The sequence below is a fragment of the Pleurodeles waltl genome, chromosome 3_1 (assembly GCF_031143425.1).
Source record: "Pleurodeles waltl isolate 20211129_DDA chromosome 3_1, aPleWal1.hap1.20221129, whole genome shotgun sequence".
Lineage (NCBI taxonomy): Eukaryota > Metazoa > Chordata > Amphibia > Caudata > Salamandridae > Pleurodeles > Pleurodeles waltl.
Genome location: NC_090440.1, coordinates 934614152 through 934632956, shown reverse-complemented (window position 1 = coordinate 934632956; position 18805 = coordinate 934614152). Strand labels below are relative to the sequence as shown.

General features: G+C 46.6%; 1 protein-coding gene across 2 annotated transcripts in view; it reads left to right on the top strand.

Annotated features, from left to right (window-relative positions):
- The window catches only part of MTFR1L (mitochondrial fission regulator 1 like), a 152076-nt gene that overhangs the window by 98570 nt on the left and 34701 nt on the right, over window positions 1-18805 (top strand). The gene's annotated exons all lie outside the window — the stretch shown is intronic.

The following is an 18805-nucleotide window of genomic DNA, read 5'->3' as shown; positions in this document are numbered from 1 at the left end:
TGAGGGGTGTCAACACACCTATATGTGGTTTCAGCCATCACATATTTAGCATTTTCTTTAACTGCCAGAAACTCCTGGAGAGTTCGAGGGACTAACGTGACCTCTGCCTCGCTGTCGAGGAGAGTCACCCCCCCTCCCCCCCCCCCAGTCTCCTTCAGGAGAAGGGTTCTCAGGATTTGGGGCATGTTTTGTTGCTATAACCACCATTTTCTTTTGAAGCAGAGGTTTGTAGTGAGTTTTTTCCTCCGGTTCAATCTTCATGTCTGACGCGTGTTGAGTCCTCTCTCGGTTTCACGTGCTCCTCCTGTCTGCGATCAGACCTTCCACGACTCTCGTACTTTCTGTCAGACGAGTCTTGGAAGGAACAAGAAGGACGGGTATCAGTGTCCTGAAATCTGTCTGGAGTTTTAATCTATATGCGATCACGCAAATTATATTTTCTCTCAGAAGTATCCGATGGCGGAGAACCTCCTTGAAATTTAGCCTTTTTTTCGGTTTATTTTTGTCCAATTGTTTTTTTTAACAAACTCCGGGTTCTGTTTGGCAGTGTCCTTGTGCTAGGTTTGTCAAGTTGTGGTTTAGATGGTCTGGTCCCCAAAATATTGCGACCAAGTGAAGTATAAACTTCAGTTATAATGGTCGCAGCTCATGTTCCCAGTTGGCAGCAGCGACTGCAGTGAGCCTCTGACGTATAGCCAGAGCTGCACCTTCAACTTTGATGGTTCATAGAATCATCTCAGAAACAACAGGAAAATTTCCCATTAATGCCATACCCAAATGAAGCGCTGGGACCGCTCCATACTCATCCTGCACTTGCTTCAGGACATCTGGTAACACTGCTAAAGACGGCATGCTGTGAGTTAGGGTATAACAAATACAGAAAATGGTCAGTAGGCAGGGATAAATTCAAACATTATTATTCAAGACTGGTACTTAATTCTATCCTTATGGATCAATTACTTTCCATTATTTATTACAATTAATTTTTGTACAAGTTCAGCAGTGGCTCATCAGTGAGATATATACACAACACAATTATTTACAAAACAAAAACATCCAATCACATTCAATACCGATTTCTTTTATCTATAACTAAGAGATCTTTATACTTTGTACATATTCTAACCACTGGCAGTATGCCAGAAGAAGATAGTGCCCAACATTGTTTTCTTAAATGGTGGTTACCATTCCAAGATCGTAATTGTTATCCACTCAGTTGCGATGATTGAAAGTTCAAATATCAGCTGCAGGCAAATACCCATTTCTTTTTTTAGGGTATTTTGCAGTGCTTATTAAGTTTTTTTTTTTTTTTTTTTTTAACAAAATCACTTGAATTAAAGAACACAATCTCGCGAAAATATGTGTCAACGCGTTTCAGCCTCCTCAGTCAGGGCCTCATCAGGACTATCAGGGGGCAACGAAGCCTCTTTTTATATTGATATCAAGATTGCTCACGAGTCACTACGTTCTTTTCAAAATTTGTTGTGCCGGGTAACATAAAAACTCAATACCGGGAAACGCGGTAGACTACAAAGTATTTCACCACCGTCTATGCTGCAAGGTTGAATCGTATGTATCAGTTCATGCCTTTGCAAACAACGGACCTCGCGCAGTCTTGGCGGTTCTATTTCCGCCTTGAGACGCCACTGTGAGTTAGGGTATTGACAGCTGTAAAGGCTGTTCCCCATGTGTTGCAGTCCGTTATCTGGAGTACCATCCCATGTGGTAAACACACAGTTAATATTCTATGCTTATCCTGTGGTCCTGTAAGGGGAAACACAGGTACAATCTCTTTCTTTTTTTTTTTTAAGCAATCCAAAAGGGAATTTCCTCATGGACTGTGGGTACTTTATCCGTAATTGCATTGATAATCACAGGACTAATTATCAGAGCTCGTACAGAAGCAACCATCAAAGTGCATGCAAGAAACTGAGCTAGGCATGGGTAGAGTTGAACAAGGTTATTGTTTAGCTGTAGAAGATTGGCAACAGCTAAGTTACGTAAATCAGGGTAAGGTGTATAACCAGCAAAGACTTTCCAAGTGGCCCCTTCATTACTAAGGGGTCTCATGCGTACTGGGACAAGTACATGTTCTAAAGCGCCTCAGAAACCAATTGGTATTGTTCCCAATGTGTAAGTGGTGTCTCTAGGAGCACATATGCTCTGTATGCATTAGGTGGTGCAATATTTGTGTGTTCACGAAAATGATCAGTATTAGCATTCACAGGCAGAAAGCTGACCTAGGAATAAAAAACTTCTGTTCTGTAACCATCATGTACCTCAACCACGAAAATAAAATCACCACCCGCAATAGTGAGGCTGTAAATGGTGACATGTTGATATACAGTCTACCTGCAGTTTAGTGCAGTTTGAACCAGCTGTGGTGGAACCGCCATCTTAAAAACAGAAGTTGTAACAAAGCGGTAACACCAAAAATGTGTAATCCTTTTAAAAGTCTGAGCTCAAACAACTGCTTGTTTAAAAACTACCGTGAAGGATAAATCCTACAGACCATGGACATATCTGTTGAAGATCTGAGGGCACTATGAATACTGAGGAGTACTACTCAGGTGACCTAATATGTAAGTATGAGACACATCGTTGGTAGCGCCATGTCGCAGGGATTCTGCTTTTGTAGAACTGTGCCATGGGACAACAGAACAAAATCAGTAATCATACCAAAATATCTATGTAACTGTAGGAGGCTGGCCTGGTTTGTAGTGGTACCAAGGGGTACTTACACTCTGCACCAGGTCCAGTTATCCTTTATTAGTGTAGAAGAGGTGTCTAGCAGCTTAGGCTGATAGAAAAGGGTAGCTTACCAGAGTAGCTTAGGCTTAACTAGGAGACATGCAGAGCTCCCACTATACCACTGGTGTCATATGCACAATATCATAAGAAAACACAATACACAGATATACTAAAAATAAAGGTACTTTATTTTTATGACAATATGCCAAAAGTATCTCAGTGAGTACCCTCAGTATGAGGATAGCAAATATACACAAGATATATGTACACAATACCAAAAATATGCACTAATAGCAATAGAAAGCAATGCAAGCAATGTACAGTCACAATAGATTGCAATGAGAGCACATAGGTATAGGGGCAACACAAACCATATACTCCAAAAGTGGAATGCGAACCACGAATGGACCCCAAACCTATGTGAGCTTGTAGAGGGTCGCTGGGACTGTAAGAAAACAGTGGGGGTTAGACAAATAGCCCACCCCAAGACCCTGAAAAGTAGGTGTAAAGTGCACCTAAGTTCCCCAGAGAGCACAGAAGTCGTGATAGGGTAATTCTGCAAGGAAGACCAACACCAGCAATGCAACAAAGGTGGATTTCCGGACGAGAGTACCTGTGGAACAAGGGGACCAAGTCCAAGTGTTGCGACAAAGTCGAGATTGGGCAAATGCCCAGGAAATGCCAGCTGAGGATGCAAAGAAGATGCCACCAGATGGTAGAAGCTGTGGATTCTGCAAGAACGAAGAGGACTAGGAACTTCCCCTTTGGAGGATGGATGTCCCACGTCGTGAAGAAGCTTTCAGAGGTGTTCCCACGCAGAAAGACCGCAAACAAGCCTTGCTAGCTGCAAAAGTCGCGGTTAGGGTTTTTGGATGCTGCTGTGGCCCAGGAGGGACCAGGATGTCGCCAATTGCGTGAGGAGACAGAGGGGGCGCCCAGCAAGATAGGGAGCCTCACAGAAGCAGGCAGCACCTGCAGAAGTGCCGGAACAGGCACTACGAATAAGAGTGAACCGGAGCTCACCCGAAGTCATAAAAGAAGATCCCACGACGCCGGAGGACAACTCAGGAGGTTGTGCACTGCAGGTTAGAGTGTCGGGGACCCAGGCTTGGCAGTGCATGAAGGAAATTCTGGAAGAGTGCACAGGAGCCGGAGCAGCTGCAAATCACGCGGTACCCAGCAATGCAGTCTAGCGTGGGGAGGCAAGGACTTACCTCCACCAAACTTGGACTGAAGAGTCACTGGACTGTGGGAGTCACTTGGACAGAGTTGCTGAGTTCCAGGGACCACGCTCCTCGTGCTGAGAGGGGACCCAGAGGACCGGTGATGCAGTCTTTTGTTGCCTGCGGTTGCAGGGGGAAGATTCCGTCGACCCACGGGAGATTTCTTCTGAGCTTCCAGTGCAGAGAGGAGGCAGACTACCCCCACAGCATGCACTACCAGGAAAACAGTCGAGAAGGCGGCCGGATCAGCGATACAAGGTTGCAGTAGTCGTCTTTGCTACTTTGTTGCGGTTTTGCAGGCGTCCAGAGCAGTCAGCGGTCGATTCCTTGGCAGAAGGTGAAGAGAGAGATGCAGAGGAACTCTGATGAGCTCTTGCATTCGTTATCTAAAGAATTCCCCAAAGCAGAGACCCTAAATAGCAGGAAAAGGAGGTTTGGCTACTTAGGAAGTAGGATAGGCTAGCAACACAGGTAAGAGCCTATCAGAAGGAGTCTCTGACGTCACCTGCTGGCAATGGCCACTCAGAGCAGTCCAGTGTGCCAGCAGCACCTCTGTTTCCAAGATGGCAGAGGTTTGGAGCACACTGGAGGAGCTCTGGGCACCTCCCCTGGGAGGTGCAGGTCAGGGGAGTGGTCACTCCCCTTTCCTTTGTCCAGTTTAGCGCCAGAGCAGGGCTGGGGGATCCCTGAACCGGTGTAGACTGGCTTATGCAGAGATGGGCACCATCTGTGCCCATCAAAGCATTTCCAGAGGCTGGGGGAGGCTACTCCTCCCCAGCCCTGACACCCTTTTCCAAAGGGAGAGGGTGTAACACCCTCTCTGAGGAAGTCCTTTGTTCTGCCTTCCTGGGCCAAGCCTGGCTGGACCCCAGGAGGGCAGAAACCTGTCTGAGGGGTTGGCAGCAGCTGCAGTGAAACCCCGGGAAAGGTAGTTTGGCAGTACCCGGGTCTGTGCTAGAGACTCAGGGGATCATGGAATTGTCTCCAATTCCATGATCTTAGACATGTTACATGGCCATGTTCAGAGTTACCATTGTGACGCTATACATAGGTAGTGACCTATGTATAGTGCACGCGTGTAATGGTGTCCCCGCACTCATAAAGTCCGGGGAATTTGCCCTGAACAATGTGGGGGCACCTTGGCTAGTGCCAGGGTGCCCACACACTAAGTAACTTCGCACCCAACCTTTACCAGGTAAAGGTTAGACATATAGGTGACGTATAAGTTACTTAAGTGCAGTGGTAAATGGCTGTGAAATAACGTGGACTTTATTTCACTCAGGCTGCAGTGGTAGGCCTGTGTAAGAATTGTCAGAGCTCCCTATGGGTGGCAAAAGAAATGCTGCAGCCCATAGGGATCTCCTGGAACCCCAATACCCTGGGTACCTCAGTACCATATACTAGGGAATTATAAGAGTGTTCCAGTATGCCAATGTGAATTGGTGAAATTGGTCACTAGCCTGTTAGTGACAATTTGGAAAGCAAAGAGAGAGCATAACCACTGAGGTTCTGGATAGCAGAGCCTCAGTGAGACAGTTATGCATCACACAGGGAACACATACAGGGCACACTTATGAGCACTGGGGCCCTGGCTGGCAGGGTCCCAGTGACACATACAACTAAAACAACATATATACAGTGAAATATGGGGGTAACACGCCAGGCAAGATGGCACTTTCCTACACAACCCCCCCCCTTCCCCACAAACGAAGTACAATAAGACTAGCCATGACCTGATGAGTCTTCATTGTCTAAGTGGAAATATCTGGAGAGTCCATCTGCATTGGAGTGGGTACTCCCAGGTCTATGTTCCACTGTATAATCCATTCCCTGTAGAGATATGGACCACCTCAACAATTTAGGGTTTTCACCTTTCATTTGTTTTAGCCAAAGTAGAGGTTTGTGGTCTGTCTGAACAATGAAGTGAGTGCCAAACAGGTATGGCCTCAACTTCTTCAGTGCCCAGACCACAGCAAAGGCCTCCCTCTCTATGGCAGACCAACGCTTTTCTCTAGGGAATAAAAGCAACAGGTTGATCCTGGCCCTCAGAATTGAGTTGTGATAAGACTGCCTCTACCCCTACTTCAGATGCATCAGTTTGAACAATGAATTTCTTGGAGTAACATGGGCTTTTTAGGACAGGTGCAGTGCACATGGCCTGTTTCAGCTCCTCAAAAGCTTTCTGACAGTTAGCTGTCCACAATACCTTTTTAGGCATTTTCTTAGAAGTGAGGTCATTAAGAGGGGCTGCTATGGAGCCATAGTTCTTTATGAACCTCCTGTAATACCCAGTGAGGCCTAAGAAGGCTCTCACCTGGGTCTGAGTTGTAGGGCGAACCCAATCTATGATAGTTTGGATTTTCCCCTGAAGTGGTGCAATCTGTTCTCCACCTACAGGGTGTCCAAGATAAACCACTTCTCCCTGCCCTATCTGGCACTTTGAAGCCTTGATAGTGAGGCCTGCCTTTTGCAGGGCCTCCAAAACTTTCCATAGGTGGACCAGGTGATCATCCCAGGTGGAGCTAAAGACAGCTATATCATCTAGATATGCTGCACTGAAAGCCTCCAACCCTTGCAGGACTGTATTCACCAACCTCTGAAAAGTGGCAGGTGCATTTTTCAAACCAAAGGGCATTACTGTGAATTGGTAGTGCCCTCCAATAGTCGAAAATGCATTTTTTTCTTTAGCATCCTCTGATAACTGATCTGCCAATGCCCTGCAGTCAAATCAAAGGTGCTTAGATACTTGGCAGATGCCAGTGTATCTATTAGCTCATCTGCCCTGGGTATAGGGTGAGCATCAGTTTTAGTTACCTGGTTGAGACCTCTGTAATCCACACAAAATCTCATTTCCCTTTTCCCATCTTTGGAATGAGGTTTTGGTACAAGAACCATAGGAGAGGCCCATGGACTTTCAGAGTGCTCAACCACTCCCAGTTCAAGCATTTTCTGAACTTCTTGTTTTATGCAGTCCCTGACATGGTCAGGCTGCCTATAGATCTTACTTTTGACAGGCAAGCTGTCTCCGGTATCTATAGTGTGCTCACACCAAGAAGTGGTGCCTGGCACAGTAGAAAAGAGTTCAGAAAACTGACCTAGGAGATTTATGCAATGGTCTTTCTGCTCAGCAGTAAGACAATCTGCTAAACCTGCACCTTCCACTAGAGCATCTTGTTCTGTGGAAGAGAAGAGATCAGGGAGAGGGTCACTCTCTTCTTCCTGTCCTTCATCTGTTGCCATGAGCAGGGTGAGATCAGCCCTGTCATAGTAGGGTTTCAGGCGATTGACATGGAGCACCCTAAGGGGACTCCTGGCAGTGCCTAAGTCAACCAAGTAGGTGACTTCTCCCTTCTTTTCAACAATAATGTGGGGTCCACTCCATTTGTCTTGGAGTACTCTTGGGGCCACAGGCTCCAAGACCCACACTTTCTGCCCTGGTTGGTACTGAATCAGAACAGCCTTCTGGTCATGCCATTACTTTTGGAGCTCTTGGCTGGCCTGAAGGTTTTTACTGGCCTTTTTCATATACTCAGCCATTCTGGATCTTAGGCCAAGTACATAGTCCACTATGTCTTGCTTAGGAGCTTTTAAAGGTTGTTCCCAACCCTCCTTTACACGTGTTAGAGGACCTCTTACATGGTGTCCAAATAGGAGTTCAAAGGGGCTGAAGCCCACTCTTTTCTGGGGTACCTCCCTGTAAGCAAAAAGGAGGCAAGGTAACAGGACATCCCATCTCCTCCTGAGTTTTTCAGGGAGTCCCATTATCATTCCTTTGAGAGTTTTATTAAACCAGTCCATTTGTTTGTGGATGATAAGGCGTGGTGAATTTGTATGTTACACCACATTCCTTCCACATGGCCTTCAAGTATGCAGACATAAAGTTGCTACCCCTGTCTGATACTACCTCTTTTGGGAAACCCACCCTGGAAAAGATTCCCAGGAGGGCCTTTGCCACTGCAGGAGCTGTAGTGGTCCTTAGAGGAATTGCTTCAGGATATCTGGTGGCATGGTCCACTACCACCAAGATAAACCTATTGCCTGAAGCAGTAGGAGGGTCAAGGGGGCCAACTATGTCAATCCCTACCCTTTCAAAGGGAACCCCAACCTCAGGTAGTGGAATAAGGGGAACCTTTGGGGTGCCACCTGTTTTGCCACTGGCTTGACAGGTGACATAGGACTTACAAAATTCCTTTGTGTCCTCTGACATTCTAGGCCAATGAAACAGGGAGACAAGCCTATCCCGTGTTTTCATCTGCCCCAAATGTCCAGCCAAGGGAATGTCGTGGGCTAGAGTTAGGAGGAACTCTCTGTATTGCAGGGGAATAACCAATCTCCTGGCAACTCCAGGTTTTGGATCCCTTGCCTCTTTATACAAGAGGTTGTCTTCCCAGTAAACTCTGTGAGAGTCACTGACATCCCCATTTTGCTGTTTGACAGCTTGCCGTCTTAGACCCTCTAGTGTGGGACAGGTCTGCTGTGCCACACTCAGCTCCTCCCTGGCAGGCCCCCCTCCACCCAAAAGCTCAGCAGTGTCTGCTTCCAGCTCCTCTGGTGAAGGTTTTGCACAGGGGGGAAATTCTTCTTCCTCAGAAGTTGAATCATCTGTAGAGGGAGGGCTAGTAGGTAGTGATTTACCTTTACTAACCCTAGCTTTAGGGAGCACTTGGTTCATTGTTCCAGGATCCAAGTCACCCTGTCCTTTTTGCTTTTTGGCCTGAGCCCTGGTCAAAGCAAAAATATGCCCAGGAATGCCCAGCATTGCTGCATGAGCCTCCAACTCCACTTCTGCCCAAGCTGATGTCTCTAAATCGTTCCCTAGTAGACAGTCTACAGGTAAATCTGAGGCAACCACAACTTTCTTTGGACCCAGTAATCCCCCCCCCCCCCCCCCCCCCCCCCCCACAGCTGAGATTCACAACAGCCATGGGGTGGCTAAGAGTGTTGTTATAAGCATCAGAGCATCAGTCACTTGGTACTGGTGACCAAGTAGGTGTTGTTCAGGGTGGACCAGTTTCTCTATTACCATGGTAACACTGGCACCTGTGTCCCTGTAGGCCTGAACCTCAACACCATTTATTAGGGGAAGTTGCTTGTACTTATCCATATTAAGGGGACAAGCAACCAAGGTGGCCAAATCAATGGCACCTTCAGAGACTAACACAGCCTCTGTGGTCTCCCTAACTAGACCAACCCCAACTAAATTACCAAAAGTGAGCCCAGCTACTTCCTTGGTTTGGCTATTAGTAGGTTTGCTCCCACCACCACTGCTATTACTAGGGGCACTAGGTGTAGCAGTAGGGGTTGTGGTAGTGGGAGGCTTGGTGCTTTTCTTTGGACAACTGGCATCAATTGTCCAATGGCCTTTTACTTTACATAAATAGCACCATGTTTTTTTTACTTGATTAGAAGAGGATTTGGACCCACCACCCCCACCAGAGTGTTTTTGTGGGCCTGATGAAGACTCATTTTTAGATTTGTCCCCACCCTTGTCTAAAGACTCATCCTTCGTCTTGCCATCCTTATCACCCCCTGTATGAACTTTTCTGTTCACTCTTGTTCTGACCCATTTGTCTGCCTTCTTTCCCAATTCTTGGGGAGAGGTCAGATCTGAGTCCAATAGATATTGGTGTAACAAACCAGACACACAGTTATTAAGAATATGCTCTCTCAGGATTAAGTTATACAGGCTTTCATAGTCAGAAACTTTACTGCCATGTAACCACCCATCCAAGGCCTTCACTGAATGGTCAACAAAGTCTACCCAGTCTTGTGAAGACTCCTTTTTGGTTTCTCTGAACTTGATCCTGTACTGTTCAGTGGTTAAGCCATAACCATCTAGGAGTGCATTCTTTAAAACTGTAAAATTATTGGCATCACTTTCCTTCACAGTAAGGAGCCTATCCCTACCCTTTCCACTGAAAGATAGCCATAGGATAGCAGCCCACTGCCTTTGAGGGACCCCCTGTACAACACAGGCCCTCTCAAGTGCAGCAAACCACTTGTTAATGTCATCCCCCTCCTTATAAGGGGGAACTATCTTGTGCAGATTCCTAGAATCATGCTCTTTTACAGGATTACTATCGGTAATACTGGTGCTGCCACCATGGGGTCCTAACCCCAACCTCTGTCTTTCTTTTTCTAAGTCTAAAGATTCCCTGTCTAGAGCCAGCTGTTGCTGTTTAAGCTTCAGCCTGGACTCTTCCACTCTCAATCTATTGAGTTCCCTTTCTAACATTCTGTCATCAGTGTGGGTGGGTTGGGCATGCTTTGACACAGAAGAATGGTGTGAATGAACAGAGGGAGACCTGTCCCTAACAGTTGGCACTCTAACAACCTGGCCTGCAGGAATGACATCCCTACTGTGATGAGAGCTCACATTAGTACCCGTTATGCTAGGTGGCCTGCTAAGGGGCAGGTTGGAAAGAATACCATCTAACATTCTTACTGGGGCCATCTGCTAATTTCTCACCTGATGTACCACCTAAGGCCTTATCATTTTCAATAAGCATATTAATAACAATTCTCTAGAGGGATTCTTCCCTACCCCTAAACCTCTATCAATGCAGAGACTCCTTGCACCTTTCCAGCTAAGGTGGTAATAAGCAGTGCTGGCCAGATCAAGAGTTTGACCTGTACCAGACATGATAGAAAAAGGTTTAAGGGACAGAAAAAGAAAGAAAAAGTTTCTGAACTTTTTAAGGACACAGAAAAAAAAACTTTTTCAACTTTTAAGAAACTTTTTGAAAGTTTAGAGGTACTTTTCAGCACTCAGCAATAGAGTAAGAGAAGAAAAGCAGAACATTTTGGTTAGGTGTACATACACTGAACTTGTTTTGTATATTTTTCTCTTATGAAAAGTACAGAATGACAAAGTGGTAAGTAGTTGCAAGTACTTATCCCACCGCTGCACAACCAATGTAGGAGGCTGGCCTGGTTTGTAGTGGTACTTGCACTCTGCACCAGGTCCAGTTATGCCTTATTAGTGTAGAAGAGGTGTCTAGCAGCTTAGGCTGATAGAAAAGGTAGCTTAGCAGAGCAGCTTAGGCTGAACTAGGAGACGTGTGAAGCTCCTACTATACCACTGGTGTCATATGCACAATATCATAAGAAAACACAATACACAGATATACTAAAAATAAAGGTACTTTATTTTTATGACAATATGCCAAAAGTATCTCAGTGAGTACCCTCAGTATGAGGATAGCAAATATACACAAGATATATGTACACAATACCAAAAATATGCAGTAATAGCAATAGAAAGCAATGCAAGCAATGTACAGTCACAATAGATTGCAATGAGAGCACATAGGTATAGGGGCAACACAAACCATATACTCCAAAAGTGGAATGCGAACCACGAATGGACCCCAAACCTATGTAGAGGGTCGCTGGGACTGTAAGAAAACAGTGGGGGTTAGAGAAATAGCCCACCCCAAGACCCTGAAAAGTAGGTGTAAAGTGCACCTAAGTTCCCCAGAGAGCACAGAAGTCGTGATAGGGTAATTCTGCAAGGAAGACCAACACCAGCAATGCAACAAAGGTGGATTTCCGGACGAGAGTACCTGTGGAACAAGGGGACCAAGTCCAAGTGTCGCGACAAAGTCGAGATTGGGCAGATGCCCAGGAAATGCCAGCTGAGGATGCAAAGAAGCTGCCACCGGATGGTAGAAGCTGTGGATTCTGCTAGAACGAAGAGGACTAGGATCTTCCCCTTTGGAGCATGGATGTCCCACGTCGTGAAGAAGCTTGCAGAGGTGTTTCCACGCAGAAAGACCGCAAACAAGCCTTGCTAGCTGCAAGAGTCGCGGTTAGGGTTTTTGGATGCTGCTGTGGCCCAGGAAGGGACCAGGATGTCGCCAATTGCGTGAGGAGACCGAGGGGGCGCCCAGCAAGATAGGGAGCCCTCACAGAAGCAGGCAGCAACCGCAGAAGTGCCGGAACAGGCACTACGAATAAGAGTGAACCGGAGCTCACCCGAAGTCACAAAAGAAGATCCCACGACGCCGGAGGACAACTCAGGAGGTTGTGCACTGCAGGTTAGAGTGTCGGGGACCCAGGCTTGGCTGTGCACGAAGGAAATCCTGGAAGAGTGCACAGGCAAGGACTTACCTCCACCAAACTTCGCCTGAAGAGTCACTGGACTGTGGGAGTCACTTGGACAGAGTTGCTGAGTTCCAGGTACCACGCTCGTCGTGCTGAGAGGGGACCCAGAGGACCGGTGATGCAGTCTTTTGTTGCCTGCAGTTGCAGGGGGAAGATTCCGTAGACCCACAGGAGATTTCTTCGGAGCTTCTAGTGCAGAGAGGAGGCAGACTACCCCCACAGCATGCACTACCAGGAAAACAGTCGAGAAGGCGGCCGGATCAGCGATACAAGGTTGCAGTAGTCGTCTTTGCTACTTTGTTGCAGTTTTGCAGGCGTCCAAAGCAGTCAGCGGTCGATTCCTTGGCAGAAGGTGAAGAGAGAGATGCAGAGGAACTCTGATGAGCTCTTGCATTCGTTATCTAAAGAATTCCCCAAAGCAGAGACCCTAAATAGCCAGAAAAGGAGGTTTGGCTACTTAGGAAGGAGGATAGGCTAGCAACACAGGTAAGAGCCTATCAGAAGGAGTCTCTGACGTCACCTGCTGGCCCTGGCCACTCAAAGCAGTCCAGTGTGCCAGCAGCACCTCTGTTTCCAAGATGGCAGAGGTCTGGAGCACACTGGAGGAGCTCTGGGCACCTCCCCTTTCCTTTGTCCAGTTTCGCGCCAGAGCAGGGCTGGGGGATCCCTGAACCGGTGTAGACTGCCTTATGGAGAGATGGGCACCATCTGTGCCCATCAAAGCATTTCCAGAGACTGGGGGAGGCTACTCCTCCCCAGCCCTGACACCTTTTTCCAAAGGGAGAGGGTGTAACACCCTCTCTCTGAGGAAGTCATTTGTTCTGGCTTCCTGGGCCAAGCCTGGCTGGACCCCAGGAGGGCAGAACCCTGTCTGAGGGTTTGGCAGCAGCTGTAGTGAAACCCCGGGAAAGGTAGTTTGGCAGTACCCAGGTCTGTGCTAGATACTCCATTTCATGATCTTAGACATGTTACATGGCCATGTTCGGAGTTACCATTGTGACGCTATACATAGGTAGTGACCTATGTATAGTGCACGCGTGTAATGGTGTCCCCGCACTCACAAAGTCCGGGGAATTTGCCCTGAACAATGTGGGGGCACCTTGGCTAGTGCCAGGGTGCCCACACACTAAGTAACTTAGCACCCAACCTTTATCAGGTAAAGGTTAGACATATAGGTGACTTATAAGTTACTTAAGTGCAGTGGTAAATGGCTGTGAAATAACGTGGACATTATTTCACTCAGGCTGCAGTGGCAGGCCTGTGTAAGAATTGTCAGAGCTCCCTATGGGTGGCAAAAGAAATGCTGCAGCCCATAGGGATCTCCTGGAACCCCAATACCCTGGGTACCTCAGTACCATATACTAGGGAATTATAAGGGTGTTCCAGTATGCCAATGTGAATTGGTGAAATTGGTCCCTAGCCTGTTAGTGACAATTTGGAAAGCAGAGAGAGAGCATAACCACTGAGGTTCTGGTTAGCAGAGCCTTAGTGAGACAGTTAGTCATCACACAAGGAACACATACAGGGCACACTTATGAGCACTGGGGCCCTGGCTGGCAGGGACCCAGTGACACATACAACTAAAACAACATATATACAGTGAAATATGGGGGTAACATGCCAGACAAGATGGTACTTTCCTACAGTAACTCACAGTGCCTTACGTGCACTTCTAACCTCACGGAGTGGCAAGCACTAGTGGCAACCTAAAAGGCACGACACTCTAGCCCCCTGCCAGGGAACCGTGGTGAAACATGTCAGTCCTTCTCGTACATTATCTCAGTCATACATATCCATTTCAACAGTAAACAAGCATTTGCAACTCGATGGGTCTCGCATTACGTCGAGTTAGAGCTATTAGTGTTGCAAAACTCCTAGCCAGACTTTTCTTGCCACATTAAATGGAGAAAAAAAACGAGTGCGATGCTCTGGGAAATAAAGAGGAAAAAGTAGTCCAAAAACCATATGGAAAACATGGAGCATCGTATGTTTCCAGTAGTATACCAGTGCTCTCCAGGAGGGCTAAACACCGGAAAAGGAATGACGTATGCATACCTTTCACAAAAGAAAAAAAACGTATTTGAAAAGGCAAGCCCATGAACCAATGAAAGTGATTCACGTAACATGGGCGTGGTTAAAATCCCCCTATAGAGAGGTTAGAAGAGGGACGGAGCGCTTTGCGCTCTTCCCCTAAAAAAGAGACAATGAAAGTACACAATATATTTATTGCAACTGACATAGTTGTAGGAAGATGGCTCTGTTTGTGGTATGTGAATACTGTGTAAAGTGTCCAGGGGTTCCCTAGTGAGTGGACAGGGCTTGCTATGCAAGCCCAAAGTGCTTTATTGAGGGGTATGGTCGAGCAACCTTAGGCTTAATCCAGAGGAGTGCATGGCATTTACAAATGCACACAATAGTTAATAAATGAGACACACAACTCTAGAAGACGATCCACAACAAAAATAGTAAGTATCTTTATGTATGTTTAAGCATCAGAGAAAAATTGTTCGGGTAAGTACATTTTTTACATAGGAGTTATTTTCACTTTAAAAGTGGACACTGCAATTTCTGAGTTCTGCAATTTTATCCAATGGGAGAAAAAACAGTTCTGCAGACAGGTAGGCTACAGCAACATAGAAGAGCAATTTCTTGGGATTAAGGTGACTAGTGGGCAAGGTATAAGGCAGGACCCACAGTACACCATCAGCGGCACGGGGTGGGTAGGTGCAGAGTGCATAACAGCGTCAGGTGCCGAATCAGTTACAATGGAGATCAGTCACTGCGAAAAGAGGCGCATGCTCTGGCCAGGAGGCTAGTCAGGCTGTGCCAACAGTGGTGCTCAGGTTTCGCGCTGCTCAGGCACAGGTTGGCACCTTTGGTCCACTTCTCCATGGCTTAGGGATGACAGGTGAAGAGGTTTCCTTAAGTGTCTTTTTTTTCTGACACACGCAGTTGCGGTAGAGGGATGCTGTGTGCAGGTGTTGTCTGGGAGTCTAGGAGGGGTGAAACCACGATGAACTCGGACTCTGGAGGACCAGGGAGCTGAGTTGGCACCAGTAGTTCACTTCAACTCTGGTTGCAGACGGAGGGTGCCGTGATGGTTTCAAGTGTTGGGTTTTGTCGGTTCTAGAGGCTTCAGAGTCCCTTCTTTGGAGGTTGTTGGAGAACAGGACCGCTATTCATAGGAAGTCTTGAGTCTTTTTTTAAGGCAGATATTCCTCCTGGGTTTCTGGAGTCACAGCTGCAGGATGAGTCACCTTTGGTGCAGATTGCAGCAAGGGATGCAGACAGGCTGGCTGGGTTGGTACCAGGTTAGCTGCTTCTTTTCTCCTCTTCTGCTGTTGCAGCTCTTCAATGTCCTTGGTCTTCTTAGGTCATCGGGATCTGTTTCTCTGGTGCCAGGGGCTCTCCAAAATAGTGAATTTAGAGACATTAGGTATGTGTAGGGTAGTAGCCAATGGGCTACTGACCCTTGGGGTCAGTACGCCCCCCATAACCCTGTCCCAGAATGCCTAGGTATGCCATCTCAAAGATGGCTGCCTCTGAAAAGTTGTGTTCACCTTGCAGTAGCCCACCTTAGGGGTGGTACTAGCCTGGAGGTGGCACTCCTACCTGACTAGCTAGTTTTCTCACCTGTCCAGGTGCCAAATGGGTTCTGGACACAGGGTTGGCTTACTCTCTTGTGTGGGGAGTCAGATTTGCATTTCAAAGGCAGCAGTCCTTTGAGGCTTGCTGTGTTAGGAAGGTTAATCGGCAATCTGCAGGTCATCCTGTGGGAGTGGGTGTTACACCCTCTTTCCCACACAGGCTTTTGTTCTGGGCGTCTTGGGTGGCAAGCTGACAGAAACTGGTCAGCGAGCACACCAGAGGCTGGTAGGGTTTCAGGGGAAACCACTAAGGTGCCCGCTGGGTGCATGTATTGGTAAATCCAACACTGGCATCAATGTGGGTTCACCAATACAAGATGTTTGATACTAATCATCCCAATCTTCAATGAAGCCATCATGTAGCTGGTGAACTTGTGTTGACCAGTGTCCAGCACATGCATGTAAAACGGCTTCCCTGGTCACTTAGGCCCTCATTCTAACCGCTGGGGCCATTTCAACTTTCCCGCTGGGCCGGCGGGCGCTAGCCAAGTTAGCGCCCGCCGGCCCAGCGGGAAAGGGGCCTGCAACACTGAAGCTGGCTCCGAATGGAGCCGGCGGTGTTGCAGGTGTGCGGCGGGTGCAGTAGCACCCGTCGCGCTTTTCACTGTCTGCTAGGCAGACAGTGAAAAGCAGGCTAGGGCCCTGTTAGGAGGCCTCAGCACTGCCCATGCCAGTGGCATGGGCAGTGCAGGGGCCCCAAGGGGCCCCAGGACACCCGTTACCGCCATCCTGTTCCTGGCGGTAAAAACCGCCAGAAACAGGGTGGCGGGAAGGGTGTCAGAATCCCCATGGCGGCGCTGCTTGCAGCGCCGTCATGGCGGATTTGGGCAACTGGGGGAAATCCGGCGGGAAACCGCCGGACCCGGTTTTCTGACCGCGGCTTTACCGCCGCGGTCAGAATGGCCCAGGAAGCACCGCCAGCCTGTTGGCGGTGCTTCAGTCATCTGTGACCCTGGCGGTTTTCTACCGCCAGGGTCAGAATGACCCCCTTAGTATGTCTGACAATCGACAAAGACATAACAGGGGCATATCTTCTCATGCAGATATGCCTTCACATGTTCTAAAATTAACCCTGCCTTAGGGTTGTAAGACCTGCTAGAGCGGTGACTTGCAGTGCAGTGTTAGGGGACATGACACCCAGGCTGTGTGCCATGTCGTGTTTTCATCTTGTCTGCACCAAGACACGCAGCCTGCAATGGCAGCCTGTTATGTGCTTGGTGAGGGGTCCCCTAGAATGGCACAACTTGGACCTTCTTAAGTACTTCAGGCCCAAGGTACCAGTAGTACCATTTGCTAGCGACTTATAGAGGGTGCTAAAGATTTTGCCAATTGAGGAAACAACTGTACAGTTTTTGGAAAGAGATCTGGCACTGGGGACATGGTTCGTAGGTGCCAGTGCACTTTCAGTCAGAATCACATAAGATACCCGCCAAAAAGTGGAACTGATGACCTTCTGTTGTCCAGTCCACACTAGACAACTTAAGCGCTGGACACTGGGAATCTGCCAATACAAAGTTGCACTGAGAATCTGAAGGTCGAATAGGACTCCATATAATGTATTTTCATTTGCAACGTACCTTGAATGTATCCGGCCGATATGGTCCAAGCTTCAGCTCACGTTGGCTCTCTTAGTAAAGGGTACCCTAGGTACCTATGATCTTTGGCCATGGATAATGAGGCAATATAGTGGGAAGATGATAATATAATCTGGTTGGAATTAGTATCCATTTATTCGGAAAATGGTTTATTTATTTACCTTTGTATCTAAAACTTCACACTATTTTACCCTGGACTAGAGGGGTCCAAACTACTAATTTTAGCCAAAACATTGACTATTTGGATCACTTTTGTCTTCTTTTTAAAAACCGCAAAACCAAGCACTTTATTATATTTGAATGACAAGTTATAGAGATTTTAGGATGTATCTGTGCAATTGCACCTACTAAAATACTTTACTACATTAGTCCTACGTGCGAGATTCAGCATGGGATCTATATGAATGTATTTTATGAAATGCTGTCGGATTTTAATTTTAACGATACATCTTTGTATCTATGATGTTCCATTACATATTTATTATTATAAATTCGAATTATTGTTTTATTCTTAAAATTGCAAAATCGCAGCACTTTACTACAATTTAATGATGTGAGTTCCTATGGACATCCTAGGGTGTACCTGTACATTTTGACCAACTTAAGCGCTTTACTACATTAATACATACTTTTTATGAATGCGATTGTGACATGTTGGTGCATTTGGATTTTATTGAATAGAAGTGTTGTTTTTAACTGAGATTCAACATTGTATTTTACTTATGTCACTTTTAAGGTTTTTGACCGAAAAAAGTGTTTTGAAATATCATATCAGAAAGTGAGAAAAAAAGAACGAGTGGGAAAAGGGAGAAAGAAGTAAAGAATGGAGGGACAACGGAAGTACAAGGGAGAAAAGTAGAACAAGAAAGAATGTGGGAGAAAGAAAGGGGGAAGAGGGAGACATGGTGAGCGGAAGAGGAGAAACAGAGGAAGGAAAAAATAAAGGCAGGGAAAAAGAATAAGAGAAAGGGGGGAAGACTGCGAAAGAGGAAGGAATAAATGGACTGGGACAAAAGACGAGGAAAAAAAGAAAGAGGAAGAAGGAAAGATAGAGAGGAAGGAAAGACAGCAAAGAAGGAAAGAAAAACAGGGAGAAAGGAGAAAAGCAAAATGACAATAGAAACATTGAAAAGGAAAGAATTAAGGAAAGGAACAAAATAAGATAAAGAAAAAATAGCAAGAAATGACACAAAATGAAGCATAATGAAGATATGAAAGAAATAAAAGTAGAGAAAGAATAAAGTGCAACAATTTAGTGCAAATGTTGAAATATACTATGTGAATTCAGAAAATCTTGACTGCAATATGTGTTTTCTCGTGGTGAAAGTTTTCAGTGTGCTGTAAAAGATGATGCATTTTACGTGTGTCAGGCTTCTTACTGAGGACAGCATTTTCTTGTGAAAGGGAGTGCTGTTTGCTGCTCCTGCATGTCAGCTTACAGAATCCAGCAAATATATTATAAAGTGCAGCCGCGGAAGGAAGG